This window comes from Dasypus novemcinctus, chromosome 19 (genome assembly GCF_030445035.2).
Source record: "Dasypus novemcinctus isolate mDasNov1 chromosome 19, mDasNov1.1.hap2, whole genome shotgun sequence".
NCBI classification, from domain to species: domain Eukaryota; kingdom Metazoa; phylum Chordata; class Mammalia; order Cingulata; family Dasypodidae; genus Dasypus; species Dasypus novemcinctus.
Window position 1 is genome coordinate 20,813,740 of NC_080691.1, and position 15,297 is coordinate 20,829,036.

At 50.2% G+C, this 15,297-nt stretch overlaps 1 protein-coding gene and 1 non-coding gene across 2 annotated transcripts in view; one reads left to right on the top strand and one right to left on the bottom strand.

Annotated features, from left to right (window-relative positions):
• The window catches only part of CUX2 (cut like homeobox 2), a 264,720-nt gene that overhangs the window by 9,105 nt on the left and 240,318 nt on the right, over window positions 1–15,297 (top strand).
• LOC111761795 (small nucleolar RNA SNORA7) lies at window positions 4,452–4,590 on the bottom strand. Its single transcript, XR_002795055.1, has one exon. It is a non-coding gene; the product is annotated as a small nucleolar RNA SNORA7 (small nucleolar RNA).

The window sequence follows — 15,297 nt, forward strand, 5'->3', positions numbered from 1 at the left end:
AAGCCTGTGCCTTGCCCATCTTCAGCTCCAGGGAATGTGACTGACCCACAGCCGTGAGAGCGGGGCTTCCAGCAGGCCTGTTCCTGGGGGACATCCTGGAGGACGTGGGACTCCTCTGACCCTGACTTTGGCCCCAGGAGCCTCGCCAAACTTCCTTAGACTGCTGGGCACCGAAACCCACCCCTTTCCTTCCCTCTGGACCCCAGTCCCAGGTGTTGACGCTAAGAAATCTCTTGCCTTTTTGTGGAGGACCTGGACTGACACAATCTCCCACAGGAAAGATGAGATGAAATTGAGTATTTATATAGAGTACCCAGCTCCTAGGAGGCGCTCCCCCGAGGTCCCTGCCACGTCCTGATGGGAAGCCTGGGGCACTGTCACTTATCAAGGAATTGCCCAGCATTGCCTTACCTCTTCCTGGCTGCTTATTCTTACCTCGACCCACAGACCCTGGGTAATTAGCACTCCCCCACCCCTGCCCTGTTATTGCCCCACTCATCTCCTGCCACTCTCCCCTTCTTCATTCCAGCCACTCTAGGCCTCCTCACTGTTCCTTCCACACACCAAGCACGATCCCACCTCAGGGCCTTTGCACTTGCCATTGCCTCGTACCCCTGACATCTCCATAGCTCCCTCCTCACTCTGTTCAGTACTTTGCTTAAATAGCACTTCTTAAGAGAAGACTTCCTTGACCTCTCTTTCCAAAACAACCTCCCTCCATCTCCTTACTTTGCTTTATTTTTCTTCCTGGCATTTACCTGTTGTGATAATATGTATTTGTTTGCTCATTTGTTTACTGCCTGCCTCTCTTGCTGGCAAGGGCAGAGGCATATTAAAGGCTCAGTAAATATTTGAATCACTGAGTGATTGACTGCTAAAGGAAGGGGCGAAGTGGGGGCAGCTGCCCCTCGGTTCCATTTCTGGGGGCAGCCCTGGGGGACCTATCTCCTCCCAGCCCCCAGCTGGTAAACCCATCACTGGCCCTGGTAATTGGCCAAGGGCTTCAGGCCTGCGGTGAACGAGGGTTTATCTTTAGCTCCGTCATTCTCACTTTAGAAACTGGTGACCCCAATTCCAGCCTGGGAGGTGGCTCCCTTCCTAATTAGTAAATCCATTAATTAATTGCCGGCAGGCTGTGGGCCATTAGCGATGGTTTGATGGCCCCAGTCACAGAGAGCCTGAAGCCGGTCCCCACGGCCGGTGGGAAGGCTGTCGCAGGGGATAGAAGGCAGCCAGTTAACATATTCAGACCTGACGACCCTCTTCTCCAGTGACAGTGCACGAACTGCCTAATTAGCTCAGCAGGCACCTAAGAGGGGCAGGGCCTTTGGATAGTGGATTCCGGGCTGAGGGGATTTCCTTCTTAGCATCCCCCAGAACCCATTGCTTTTAATCAGTCGGAAGATGAGGATTTAAACCTCCCCTCTCCTTCTGGGGCTGAGGGACCCTCTATGGGCCTTGGTCTTCTTGTCTGTAAAATGGAGCCTCTGTGGGTTGTCATGACAGCTCATTCATTCATTCAGTAATTATTTATTCAGCACCTAGTATGTGTCAGGTGCTGTTTGAGATAGTGGGGTATAGCAGTGAACAAACAGATCAAGTCCTTTCCCTGCCCTCATAAAGCTTCTCTTTTATAATAGTTTGGAGATAATAATGAGTTTCTTTAAGGGTTGTTGTGAGAAGTAAGGAGTGACAACCCAAGACAAGTAAAAGTCTTTACTTGTCTAGATTAAGTTAATCTAACTTAATCTAGGGCTGGGTCTATTGTAAGCCTTCCCTAAGTGGTGGTGATGATGATGATGATGATGATGATGATGATGATTAGAATCTGAGGGCATTTCCTGTTCAATTTCAGTTGCTCTCAGAGCTGGCTTTGGAGCCCCTTGGACATTTGTTTGGATCCCGGCCTTGCTCCTTTCCACAAGGGAGGCCTTGGGTAATGCACTCAACTTTGTTAAGTCTCAGTTTTCTCATCTGTAAATTGTAAATACAGCCCCTTCCTCAAAGGGACATTGTGGGGATTTGGTGAGGCAAAACACTCTTCCCATGGGGTCTGGAACATAGTAATTATCGTCGTCTTTGAAGGCCATCTCACCCCCTGGGCCTCCCAGGTCAGCTCAGAGCTGCTCAGATCTGGGTGGAGCCTGGAGATCTGTTTGCAGGGCTGGCTGCTCAGGGATCTGATGAGAGGAGCTCACCTGAACTCTACTCAGGCGCCGGCACCTCCGTCACAGCCCCACAAGCACAGGACTCTGGAGCTAGGCCTTTCCTAGCAAGTGCCAGATCCCCCAGCCCAACCTGCCCAGAGCCAGCAGCCGGGTGACGGGCTTGTCACCGAGAAGCACTGCACAGGGTCAGGCCTCTCCAAGTGCCACTTGACTGGTGCTTTCATGGGGCTGGGTTTGGATTTTGCAGGCGTTAGGGGCTCAAAAAGTAGTTCTTGGGGAGGGCCACTCCTGGAATTTCTTGAGCAAATAGTTATTGAATCTTCATTGTGTTCACAGCCCTTTTAAATATTATGTCATTTAAACAAAAAATTTTATTGTGGTACCATATATACAACATAAATCTCCCATGTTAACGCCTTCCTGTGTACAAGTCAGTGAAAATTACATTCACAATGTTGTGCTACCATCACCACTCTCCATTACCAAAACCTTTTCACCGCTCCAAACAGAAACTCTGTCCGCATTAAGCCTTATCTCCCCATTCCCCCTCTCTCTAGCCCCTGGTCACCTCTAACTTTTCTGTCCCTATGTATGTGCTTATTCTAGATATATAACTAGAATCATGTAAGATTTGACCTTTTGTGTCTCACTTATTTCACTGAACATGGTGTCTTCCAGGTTCATCCGTGCTGTAGCATGAATCAGAACTTCACTCCTAAATTTTATGGCTGAATAATATTCCATTATTTGGAAAGACTGCCATTTGTTTATCCATTCATTTGTTGATGGACCCGTAGGTTGTTTCCACCTTTTGGTATCTCATTTAATTTCCAAAGCAACCCCATGAAGGGAAAACTATTATCACCCCCATTTTATAGCTGAGCAGACTGAGGCATAAGAAAGGTTTTGCCCCAACCCACATTGTCAACAAGTGACAGAGGATGGACTCGAACCGTGTACTTGTTCTTGAGCTACTAGTGGTCAGAGGTGCCCCTTTGGGGGCTGAACCCCCACCTCCCCATCCCCCCAGAGGTTCCTCCATCTGCAGGCCCTGTGCTTGTGCCTTTCCCTTTACTTTCTTTGGTAAAACCTCTTAAAACATCTCACCTCTTGTCAACTCATGGAAATGAATCCAGGCCCAAAAGCCTGAGAGACATCGGGGGAAGTTTTATTCATAATGTGAGAAAGATTCCCATCTCCCAAGCTGGAAAATGAGTGCACCTGGCCATCCATCCCCAGCTGGCCGCTGGAGCCGGGCCCGAGCCGCGCTGTGTCGTTGGCCCGCGTTCCGCAAGATGGAATCCTCGGCCCGGGCTGATAATAAGCAGGTATTGATTGCTGCCATGGTCATTATCAAGATTTATTTAGTCAATATGGCCTCCTCGGTCAATAAATTGTGTCGTCGATAAAGAAGGAAGGAGATAGACTTGTAGGTTTTATTAAAAAAGTTTTTTAGGTTTTTCTTTTTTTAACAGCAAAGTCCAGCCCTCTATCGGCAGTTGTTTCAGCCACACTGTTAGATTCGGTATTTGACTCCATGAGCTCTTTCCTTTCATGGTGGAACTTACCCTCTTGGTCTGGCTTCCAGGAGCCAAGATCTGGGGCCCGAGCTGGGTCTGGAGTGGCTCTTAGGACGTGGACATCTCGTCACTTTTCTCTGCCCCCATGTGAGGCCAGGCATCCCCTCCCTGGTTGTCAACCCTCCATTCTCCCATTTAATCCTAATGGCAGCCCTGTGCAATGGGCATTAGTGTCACTCCATTTTGCAGATAAGGAAACTGAAGCACAGGGCAGACTGGTCACTTGCCCAAAGTCATGTGGGACTCAATCCTAGAAAATGTGGCTAGATTCTTGGCTCTGGCTCTGAACCTTACGTTCAATCGGCAAGTTGCAAATATTTATGGGGTGCCTCCTGTGTACCTGGCACTAACAAACACGTGTAATCACAGACACCAGGAACCGAAGGGCTGAGATTAAGACCAGAGGGCAGTCAGGGTGGCTAAGGACATTTAAGATGAGGCCTGACAGTAAGGAGGAGCTGGCCAGACAAAGTTCAGGAAGAAGAGAGTTCATAACTGTGAGAGCAGCCTGTGCAAAGACCCTGAGGTACAAATAAGCTTGTCACATTTGATGGAAGCCAGTGTGCTGGTGCAGGGTGGGCCAGGACGGGAGGGAGTGAGGTCAGAGTGGGAGGCGGGACCAGATCATGCATGGCCTTGTAGACCGCAGGAGGGGGTAGATGTGGTTAGATTTTTTTTGTTTTTGTTTTTGTTTTTGTTTTTAAACTGTGGCAGAGTATCTTCCAGTCGCCATCTACTGAGCAAACTGGGAATGGAATGGGCATCTCTGCCAGGCTTGCTTTCCCCTCCCATTTCCGAGGCTGGGAATACTAGCCATTCTCCAGACGTGATCCTGGGAGGTATGGTTGGATTTTATTTTCAGGGCAGCAGGAAGACACTGAGCGTTTGAAGCAGGGGAGAAACGGGATCCAAATGAGGAAGGCATTTGGAAAATAGGTAAAAAGGCAACTTCTGTGACAAATTAGAAGTTGTTATCTCTGCTCAGAGAGAGATCTTAGTGGACGGCAGGCTTTGGGCACATAAGTGCTTTGAGGACTGGCACCCTTCCCCAGGAGAGTGGGCATGGGGACATGCCATGGGGACTTGCCTGATGCCATCCAGCAAGAGGGTAGTTGTGTTTCCCTGGGCAGGGTGTTGCTGCTTTCCCTGTGTCGGCGACCAGCTGGTGTGAGTTTGGAGGCCTTCTGTGGCCAGTGCACAGTGGGCAAGGGGTGCTGCATCCCCCCTCCAATGAAATAGAACTGGTGCAGGGGAAGTTGGGGTGGGGGGCTTGGGCTATGTTCTGAGAAGGGCTTTTTCCGTACTCATCTCTGTGGTCTTGAATTCTACTTGTTCCCAGGCATTCCTCCTTAGGAAGGGTCTTGAGAAGGTGAGATTGACTGAGATAGTGTGGATATCAGAACGCAGGCCCCATGAGGGTGCTCCATCCCAAGGGGCCTTGTCCTTGCCTTCATATATGGACAGGCTGTTGGATGGAAGAAGGATGCCTACTGGAAGGAATGTAGGAAATTTGGACTGGACTACCAAAAAAGAGGACTTTTTTTCACCCTTTAGTTTTGTCCACCTGTGAGCACCCATGTGTTGGAAGTTAATCGAGACTGGATGATTACATACCTACTATCCACCCACCATTCATCCACTACCTGCCCAACATTCTCTGATCCATTCATTCACCCATTTACTCACATGTTTATTTGCATCCATCCATTCCTGCTGACTTCAGCCAACCCCCCACACATCCATCTATCTAATTATTCATCCATCCATCCGTCACGCTCTCCTACATTCAACCATCCATCCATCCACTCACTCACACTTCCATCCACCCACCCATTATCCATTCATCCTCCATCCATTCAATTATCCATCTATCTACTCATCATCCATCCATCCATCCATCCTCTATCCATTTAATTATCCACCTATCCACCCATCATCCACACATCCATCCATCTACCCACACTTCCCATCCATCCGTCTGTCCACCCATCACATACCTATCCATCCATCCAAACACACATCTATCCACATAACCACTTATCTATCCATCCATATGTCCATACACCCAACAAAAATTCTTCCTTCCATCATCCATCCACCCATCCACCATTTATTCAGTCAACACTCAATGCTAAGCTTTTCAAATGGCACCAGGAATGCAAAGATGAGGCGGGAGCCATCCCTGTTACAGATTAACAGATTGGTGGCAAAAGCAAATCATATAGGAATTACCCCAACCAAAGCAGCATGGTAACCACAGTAATCAAAAAAGCTGTACACTGGGCTGTGGGAGTCCTTGGACTTATGAGGTTGGCTGGGGGCTGCTGGGGAAGGCTCTAATTTCAGTAATATTCTCCTCTAGCCGAGGCAGCGGGTGGAAAAGTCTCCGAGGACAGCCTGCCTCTTAGGAGACCCTGCAGGAACCACAGCCACCAGACCTTTGATGGGTCCAGGAAGGACCCACCTCTATCCTGTAGCAGATTGGGGCCCAGCAAGGTCTCTAAACAAGACTTTTATGGGCAGAGAGTCTGTGACCAAAGAGGAGGAAAGTCTGGTCTCCAGGCCTGCCATGGGGTCAGGGGTTCCTGTTGCATGGTCAGTGCAGACAGAAAACATCGGTCCTTTGTCTGATGCTTGGAACCTGTTTGAGGGTAGATTCCCCTATGACTTGAGTAGCCTCCTAGACTGCAGAGAAGGAAGTGAGGCTCAGGGAATATGAAGGAGGCTGGAGCTGCGCTGCTTTTCCCAAGAAGGCAGAGCAGAGAAACCCTCCATCCCACCTCCTTTTCCTTGCACAGCCAGATTTCTAGAACACTCTGTCTCTGTTTCTGTATCTCCCATGCACTCTCCAACCAACTGTACTCCAACACTCCACCAGAAGCGCTTCCCCTGTTGACCTCCCTTGGTCCTCCCGATGCCCTGGCCTTCTTCCCCACTGGCCTCTGAACACTTTGCTCCCTCTGAGGCTCTCTCTTCTTACTTTGCTCTTCTGTGACTGCATCTGTCCCCACACACCAGGGCTCGCCCCTCGCATCTCCACTTCTGGGCTCCAGGCCTCTCTCCTCAGCTGCCTTCTTGACGTTTCATGAAGGCCTGTTTCAGAGACATCCAAAACCAACTCTGCTCACAGCTGGGCCCCATCTCAGTGGTGGCTCCATTGTCCATCCTGGTCTTGCAACAGAAACCAGGGAGCTGCCGGACCTTCCCCCTCCTGCACCTTGCCCAAACTATCCGTCGCTAAACCTGGGGGTCTTAACCTCCTCGGTAGCTCCCACAGTAGTGCTCAGTCTCGGCTGTGAGCCCCTGGCCTGCGCCTCCATCCCTGTCCCCTGGACCTGGGTCTCCCTCACTCAGTTTGACACACGGAGATGACTAACACTCTGATAAGAACCATTTCCAGTGGCTCCCCATTGCCTTCAGGGTGGAGGCCCAATGTGCTCTTCCCGGCCCAGCCTGGACTGGCTCTGCCCTCTGTTCTTGATCGTGATCTTGATCATACTCTCTGTGCCCTCTGTGCGTCAGCCTCCCCCACCCCACACTCAGCTCATGCTTCCCCATCAGCTCCTCCTTGACCTTGGGAGTTTACTTAACTGTCGCCTCCTTGGACAGCTTCCCTGTCCCCCCATGTAGGGCCTTGCAGCTCAGTGGGCCACATTGGGCAGTCTGTACCACAGAAGGGGCAGACGCTCCTCCGTGGGCTGTTGCTTAGTCCCCCTGTGGACTCTGAGGTTTAGGAGTCTGGGGCAGGGTACGGCCCCAGGTCCTCGCAGACGGCTGAGCACACAGTAGGCCCTCAGAAATGTTAGCCAAATGGACAAAAGGAGGGATGCAAATGCAGCGTGACTTTATTTATCTCCATGTGTGTGGGTATACATACACCTGCGTGTCTTTGTGTGTGTTTGTGGGTCTTTGCATGTTTACGTGTGTCTGTGTTCTTGTGTCTTTCAGTCTGCATGTTTGAGTAGATTTGGTTTGTGTGTGTCTCTGTCCCTATGTGTGTACCTTAGTGTGCAAGTGTGCCTCTGTGTCCTTGCGAGTGTGTCTTTGAATGTGTGACAGCATGTACATGTGGATGTCTCTGTGTGCGTGCACATGTGTATGTCAGTGTGGTGTGTTTGCTCGTGTGTTCAAGCTCCTGGGCAGCCTCTTGTTTCAGCTTCTCGTTGCTGTGCAGTTATTTTTTGACTCACTTGGTGTAGCATTTACTGATTTCCCCAAAGCTAATGTGGCCCTCAGTGTATTGATCTCACTGCGGTGGAGGTGACTCGGGGTAATATGGGGCCAACCGGCAGGCCCTGCCTCCTCAGAATTGGCCCCGCACCCACCACATCTCCCTCATCCTGACTCAGTTTCTTAGAGGAGAAAGACCCCAGGTTGGTAGATTGATGCAGGGCAGAATGGGGTTGCTGCTAGACGGACTGATGCTGCCTCTTGCCAGCTGCATGACGCAGCCAGAGCACTGTGTCCTCTGTGCCTTAGTTTCCATATCTGTGAAATGGGGGTAGCAATAATAGCCATATGCAGGGTTGTGGTGTGGAGGACATGAGGTAATCCAGTGAAGGGCCCAGCAGGGCACCTTGCCCTGCCAAGTGCTCCGCAAATGTGATTTCTTCGACTGCTCTCCAGCTTGCTCGCTATTACCTCTCGCTTTGGCAGTGGGAGAGATGCTCTGGGGCTCTGACCTGCAGGCAAATCGCTAAGAAGCTCTCTTTCTTCAAAGGGGCCCTTTCCAAATGGCTTCTCTTGGGGCTTTCCAAGGGCTGCACATCTGCTCCGGTGAGGGCAACACAGTAACCTGCAGGTGCCCAGAGAAGTTCAGAGGCTTCGCAAGGACACACAGCATTTCCCCAAATGGGCTTTAGCCCCATGAGGTTCTGGCTTGTAGAATCTGACCGAAGCCCCCATAGTCTCCGTCTTGCTCCCCTCATCCTTATACCCACCTTACTCTCCAAATGGCTATACTCATTCCTTCCCAGGCTTTGCATTCGCTGGTCCTTCTGCCTGGAACACTGTTCCCCTTGTTATTTCTTGTCCCGGCCCTTCTTCCATGACCCCACCCCAGGTGGGTGCTGTTTTAGTTTCCTTGGTTGCTCAAGCAAATACCATGAAATGGGTCGGGTCAGACAATGGGGATTTATTTGCTCATGATTTTGCAGGTAAGAGAAAGTCCAAATCAAGGCAATGCTTTCCTCCTGAAGACTGGTGTTCTGGGGCTGGCTGCCGACGACCTTTGGTCCTTAGCCTGTCACATGGCAAGGCACAGGGCAGCATCTCCTGGTGTCTCCCTTCTCTTCTGGATTCTGTGTATGCTCAGCTTCTTGCTTCCTGTGGCTCTCTCTGTCTGAATTTCATTCTTTTATAAAGGACTGCAGTAATAGCATTAAGACCCAGCCTGCTTGATGTGGGCCACACTGTAACTGAAGTAACCTCAGCAAAAGGTCCTGCTTACGGCGGGGTCACACCCAAGGAATGGATTCGGTTTATGAACATGTTTTTCTGGGGGTCCACACAGTGGCCTTCTTCTGTCTCCTGCTTGGGCTTCCCTGGACTGCACTGCTTTCCACACTGCCAGCTGGTTTCCTGGTTCCTTGGTCTCTCTCAAGAGATGGGGAGCTCATTATTTATGTCATAGGTACAGTACTTGGTGTGGCGCCTGGCAAGTTCTGACTGCCTGGTGGGCTGGGTCAGAGGTCGTGAAGCTGCTGCTCACAGGTCAGAGTCTGCCACAGATCTGTTTCGTTTTGATCCACAGTGTTGTCCAAAATTTTTCAGTTCCTTGCCAACGTTTAAAAACCGGGAGCAAGTGGTTAGGGCGTCCGTCTACCATATGGGAGGTCCGCGGTTCAAACCCCGGGCCTCCTTGACTCGTGTGGAGCTGGCCATGCGCAGCGCTGATGCGCGCAAGGAGTGCCATGCCACGCAAGGGTGTCCCCCGCGTGGGGGAGCCCCACGCGCAAGGAGTGCACCCATAAGGAGAGCCGCCCAGCGTGAAAAGAAAGAGCAGCCTGCCCGGGAAAGGCGCCGCCCACACTTCCCGTGCCGCTGACGACAACAGAAGCGGACAAAGAAACAAGACGCAGCAAATAGACACCAAGAACAGACAACCAGGGGAGGGGGGGAAAATAAATAAATAAATCTTTTTTAAAAAAAAACAAAAAAAAAACCACAAAAACCGGGAGCATTCACATTTTTTAAAATGCAGACTGCAGGTTTCTGTTCATCGGGAAAGCTGGCCTCCCGGGGCCTGCATTTCTTGCAGGGCAGCAGCCAGCCACGCTCGGTCAGGGGGCGTGGGTTTGCTGGTCTGCACACTTCTCACCGAGCCCGGTTCTCCCATTGGCACTGCCCGTGTGGCCTGCTAGGCATGTGAGTCTCTGACCTTGACCCAGGGATCAGCTGTGCCAACTTTGTGGCTGGCGTGAGGGTGACTCTGCCTTCACCACCCTCAGGGTGGCCTTGCCAGAAAATGGACCGAATTTACAGGACCATTTAGGGATGAGAGGAGCATAGACGATTTATTCTTTTTTAAAAGATTTATTTTTTATTTATTTCTCTTCCCTTCCCTGCTCTCCCCCCACCAATTGTCTGCTCTCTGAATCTATTCACTGTGTGTTCTTCTGTGTCTGCTTGTATTCTTGTCAGCAGCACCAGGAATCTGTGTCTCTTTTTGTTGTGTCATCTTGCTGCATCAGCTCTCTGTGTGTGTGGTGTGACTCCTGGGCAGGCTGCACTTTTTTTGCACTGGGCGGCTCTCCTTACAGGGCGCACTCCTTGCGCGTGGGGCTCCCCTACACAGGGAACACCCCTCCGTGGCACAGCACTCCCTGTGCACATCAGCACTGCGCATGGGCCAGCGTTTGAACTCTGGACCTCCCATGTGGTAGGCAGACACTCTAGCCGTTGAACCAAATCCGCTTCCTGGAAGATTTATTCTTCATTTAGTTTTTTTCATTTGTTTTTAATTTATACTTATCAAGGGTGACCATGTGCCAGGAAGAACTCTAAAGTGCTTTCTTTTTTTTTTATTTTTTTATTTTTTAAGGTTTTTTTTTTTAGTTTCTCTCCCCTTTCCCCCTACCCCTGTTGTCTGGTCTCTGTGTCCGCTTGTATTCTTGTCAGCGGCACCAGGAATCCATGTCTCTTTTTGTTGCATCATCTTGCTGCGTCAGCTCTCTGTGTGTGCGGCCCACTCCTGGGCAGGTTGCGCTTTTTTCACACGGGGTGGCTCTCCTTTGCAGGGCGCACTCCTTGCATGTGGGGCTCCCCTACTCGGGGGACACCTCTGCGTGGCACGTCACTCCTTGTTCGCATCAGCACTGCGCATGGGCCAACTCACCACACGGGTTAGCAGGCCCTGGGTTTGAACCCTGGACCTCCCATATGGTAGGCGGACGCTCTATCAGTTGAGCCAAATCTGCTTCCCTAAAGTGCTTTCTAAATAATATCTTTCACAAACTTTAATTCTCATAAGACCTTAGGGGATAGATAGCCACTGCAGAGGATGATGTATAGGCCCAGAGAGATTAAGTGAAGTGACTTGCCCAAGGTCTCACAGCAGAGCCAGGCAGTCTGGCTCCAGAGCCTGTGTTCGGAAGGTCTCCTGGCTCTTGTTATTTCTGTTTTACCCCACCCAGAGACTACACCTGGTTGGGAAGGGGCCACTGTATGCCCAGGTTTGCCTTGTGTTGTGACCTTTCAGTTTTCTGATGGTGTTTTGCTCACATGGACAATGCTGGCTGGCAGGAGTGGGAGGGAACCTGGGTCAGGATCCCTGGGACTGGGCATGGACAAGCAGCTGGGACATAGGGTCTCAGGGTCAAGGTCAGAGCTCACCATATGGAGGTGCTGGGAGGAACCAGTCAATTTCTTGCCCTTCATGTCCAGAGTAGCTGGACACTGGGCCTCTTGCGCCAGCACCCTGGAAGCCCCACTGAGCCAGCACCCCTTTCTCAGAGGGTGTCCTCCTCAGCCTCTGGGAGCAAGGGGGTTGATCCCATGGCCCATGACCTACTTTGTGAAATTCTCCTCCAGAAGAAAAAAAAAATTCTCTGAGCAGAACAGAGTATCTTGGCATCTCCTGGTGGGTGAGGCCTGCTGAGGCCTTCTGCCTCCTTGGAGTGGGGAGGAGAGAAACCTAGGCCCAGCTGTTGATTCCCACCTGGCCGACAAGATGAGGGATCCCAGCGAGGCAGGTCCCAGTGCTGACCTGGCCACTCCAGCTGCCCACTGATGCACGTTCCTTGTACCCAGCCCAGGACGGCCCCTTTTGTGGGTTGGGGCAGGCCAGACTGCCCAGCAGGTGAGTGGGCTTTGGCCAGAGCGCAGTTTGTTTCTGTGGAATGTATTGACGAGCTGCCCTAATTAAGTGCCTTGCTAATGAGAATCAAACCACTCTGCTGGGAGTTGGGCAGATCCGACTCAGCCTAGCTTTGCCATGAACCAGCCTTGGGACTGCTTGGTGTCTCCAATTTGTCTTCCATAATATGGGGCTTCCTGTGTTCTTTCCATGGCAAGACCATCTTGTTTGCTCTGTGTCCTTCCTGCTCTCGGAGAGCTCGGGGACTGTTGAGAGCTGACTAAAGAGGCATTAGGCAGAGACTAATTACAGCTTTCTTTTGGAGAAACCTGTTCCTCACACTGATCCTCTTTGATGGGTGAGGGAGGACAAGGAGATGGTGGCAAGGAGGACAATTCTTAAAAATGGCACCATTTGCCTTCCTCTTTTGTTGAGAAATAGATTGTACATGTGTGTGTGTTAATGTATCCAGTATCTCTGCTGTGTAACAAACTATCTCCAAACTTAGTAAAGCATTTATTTTATTGTACTCATGGATTCTGTGGGTCAGGCATTAGGATGGAACCCAGCTGAATCCATTTGTCTCTGCTCCATGATCTCTGGGCTGCAGTTGGGAAGAGTCAATGTTTGGGGATAATTCAACATCTCATGCCTGGCGGTTGATGCTGGCTGTTGGCTGGGACCTCAGCCATCAGCTGAGACACCTACCTGTGGTCTTCCTGTGTGGCCTCTCTGTGCAGTCTGCTTTGACTTTCTTCCAGCATGGTGGCTGGAGCTAGCACCCTGAGAAAGCAAAGTGGAAGGTAACAGTATTTTCATAATCTAGCCTTGGAAGTTGTACAGTATCACTTCCTTCTATTCTTCTGGCTGAGCAGTTACAAAGGTCTGCCCAGGTTCAAAGAGAAGAGCCATAGACCCAGCCACTCGATGGGAGGAGTGTCAAGGTCACATTGTAAGAAAAGCAGGTATGATGAGAGGTAGTGATCTTTGGAAAAAAAAATTGGGGTGGTGGGGGTGGGGATGGTTCCCAGGTGAGTGTGACAAAGACTGTGAGGGGAGTGGATGTGACAGTAAGTGGCCAAGAGGGGAACAGGTATGATAGGAGTTTGTATGAGAGGAGTGGGTATGACAGGAAGTTGTACAAGGAGAGAATGTGACAAAAATTGTGTGAGGAAAATGGGTATGACAGGAAGTTGTGTGAGGAGAGTGAATGTGACAGAAGGTTCTGTGTGGGGAGAGAGTGTGACAGAGTTGTCTTTGGGAGGAGGTGGGTGTGACAGGAAGTTGTATAAGGAGAGTGAGTGTGACACGGTTGTGCTGAGGAGAATGAACATGACTGGAAGCTGTGAGGAGAGTGTGACAGAAAGTTGTGTGAGAGGAGTGGGTATAACAGGAAGTTGTATGAGGAGAGAGTGTGGCAGAAGGTTCTATGAGGGGAGTAAGGATGACAAAGATGGTTTTGGGAGGGGATGGTATAACTGGAGATTGTGTGAGGAGAGTGAGCATGACAGGAAGTTGTGTGAGGAGAGTGAGTGTGACAGAAGGTTGTATGAGGGGAGTGAGTGTGAGAGATGGCTTTGGGAGGGGGTGGTATGACAGAGGATTGTGCGAGGAGAGTGAGTGTGACAGGAAGTTGTGTGGGGAGAATGAGTGTGACAAGGTTGTGTGAGGGGAGTGAGTGTGACAGAGATGGCTTTGGGAGGGGGTGGTATGACAGAAGACTGAGGAGAGAGAGCATGACAGCACCTTGTGTGAGAGTGAGTGACAAAAGTTGCGTGAGGGGAATGGATATGACAGCAAATTGTATGAGGAGAGTGAGTGTAAGAGAACCTTGTGTGAGGGGAGTGAGTGTGATAGGAAGTGACTGAGTGGGGAGATCTGTTTGCCAGAATCTGCCATTTTGGGAGTGGCCTGATGGTATCCGTCCCTGAGATGTTGGCAGCACCATCTTTCCTCACTTTCCAAGCCATCCCCTTGTAGGCCTCAGAGCCACTGGGTTGATTCCAACATGGGGACACAGGCCTCAGCCAGGCCTGGCCTGCACCCTCCTTACCCAAGCCTGGCCTTGCTCCCTGCCCGGGTCTCTGCCATCTTTCTCTCCTCCTGTGGGCCCCCACACTCCCCACTCCTACCAGCACCCTCCCCATCTTCCTGCAAGAGCGACTCCCACCTCAACAGCTTAGAAGCACTCCAGCTACCTTACTTGCCTTCAAATAAAAGCAGCTAATTAACATTATTCTTTAATTATTGCCTTTATCAACAAGGGGTCTGATTTGTACCAGCAGGATAGTTGCTTTCCCTTAAACTACCCAAGTGAATGCTTCAGTTCCTGGTGCTTTTGAAATGAATTTGATGTCATCTGCCCAGAGTCACTTAATGGGGACGCCTGGGTAATGACTGAACGCACTAACTCCGTTAGCAGCCCTAGAAGCATGTAATTTGGCCCCTCAGGCAACAGCACTTCTGAAATCTCTGGATAGTTTTGAACTCTCTGTTCTTAATTAAATATGCAATTTTTCACGGTAACCAGGTTAATTCTTTTGTGTTGTGTTGTAATACTGTTAGGAATTTTCATAGTTCTTATTAAACATTATTCAGGCATTGTGAATTCCATAATTAAAAAAAATGAAAAGAACAAAGCTTGATTCACTCCTTTCTTTTCCCTGGCTAATTTATCAAATGAATTTTGCAAATTTTTCTTTCTGTCCCCAGACAGTGTGGCAAGTGTTTTAAAGGGGAAGGATTTAATTGCCCTGTAGGGATTGGCTGGTTATGAAGGATTTGGCTGTTTGATTAGTAAACCCAATTGGGAATGGTCTAATGCTCCATGATCTTAAAAATTGTCGGATTGTACCCTCTCCAAGGAAGCTTCTCTTTTCGTTATGTACAGCATCACCTTCTCACAAGTGTGATTATTAGGTAGCGAGGAAGGGGAGAGAAAAGATCTGACTTTAAATTGGGGATCTTGGGAGAATTTTTTCCCCCTGTTTCCCTGGTTGGGAGGAAGAGAAGCAGGGAGAGGGAGAGACAGTGAGAGAGAGAACAGTTCTGAAATCTCAGTTACAAGAGAAGATGGAGGGTGGCTGAGAAGCCCTTGTACCCCAAACATCTGTGATGAGGCCAGGGACCCCCTGTTGAGAGGTGCTACGCAGATAGCCAGACCCTCCCAAGGAGGTAGGTGGGGCCAATTACTGATAACTCAGCCCTTTTCCTTCCAGGGAGGGCCCCGCTTATACCTCAGTTTTACCCATCT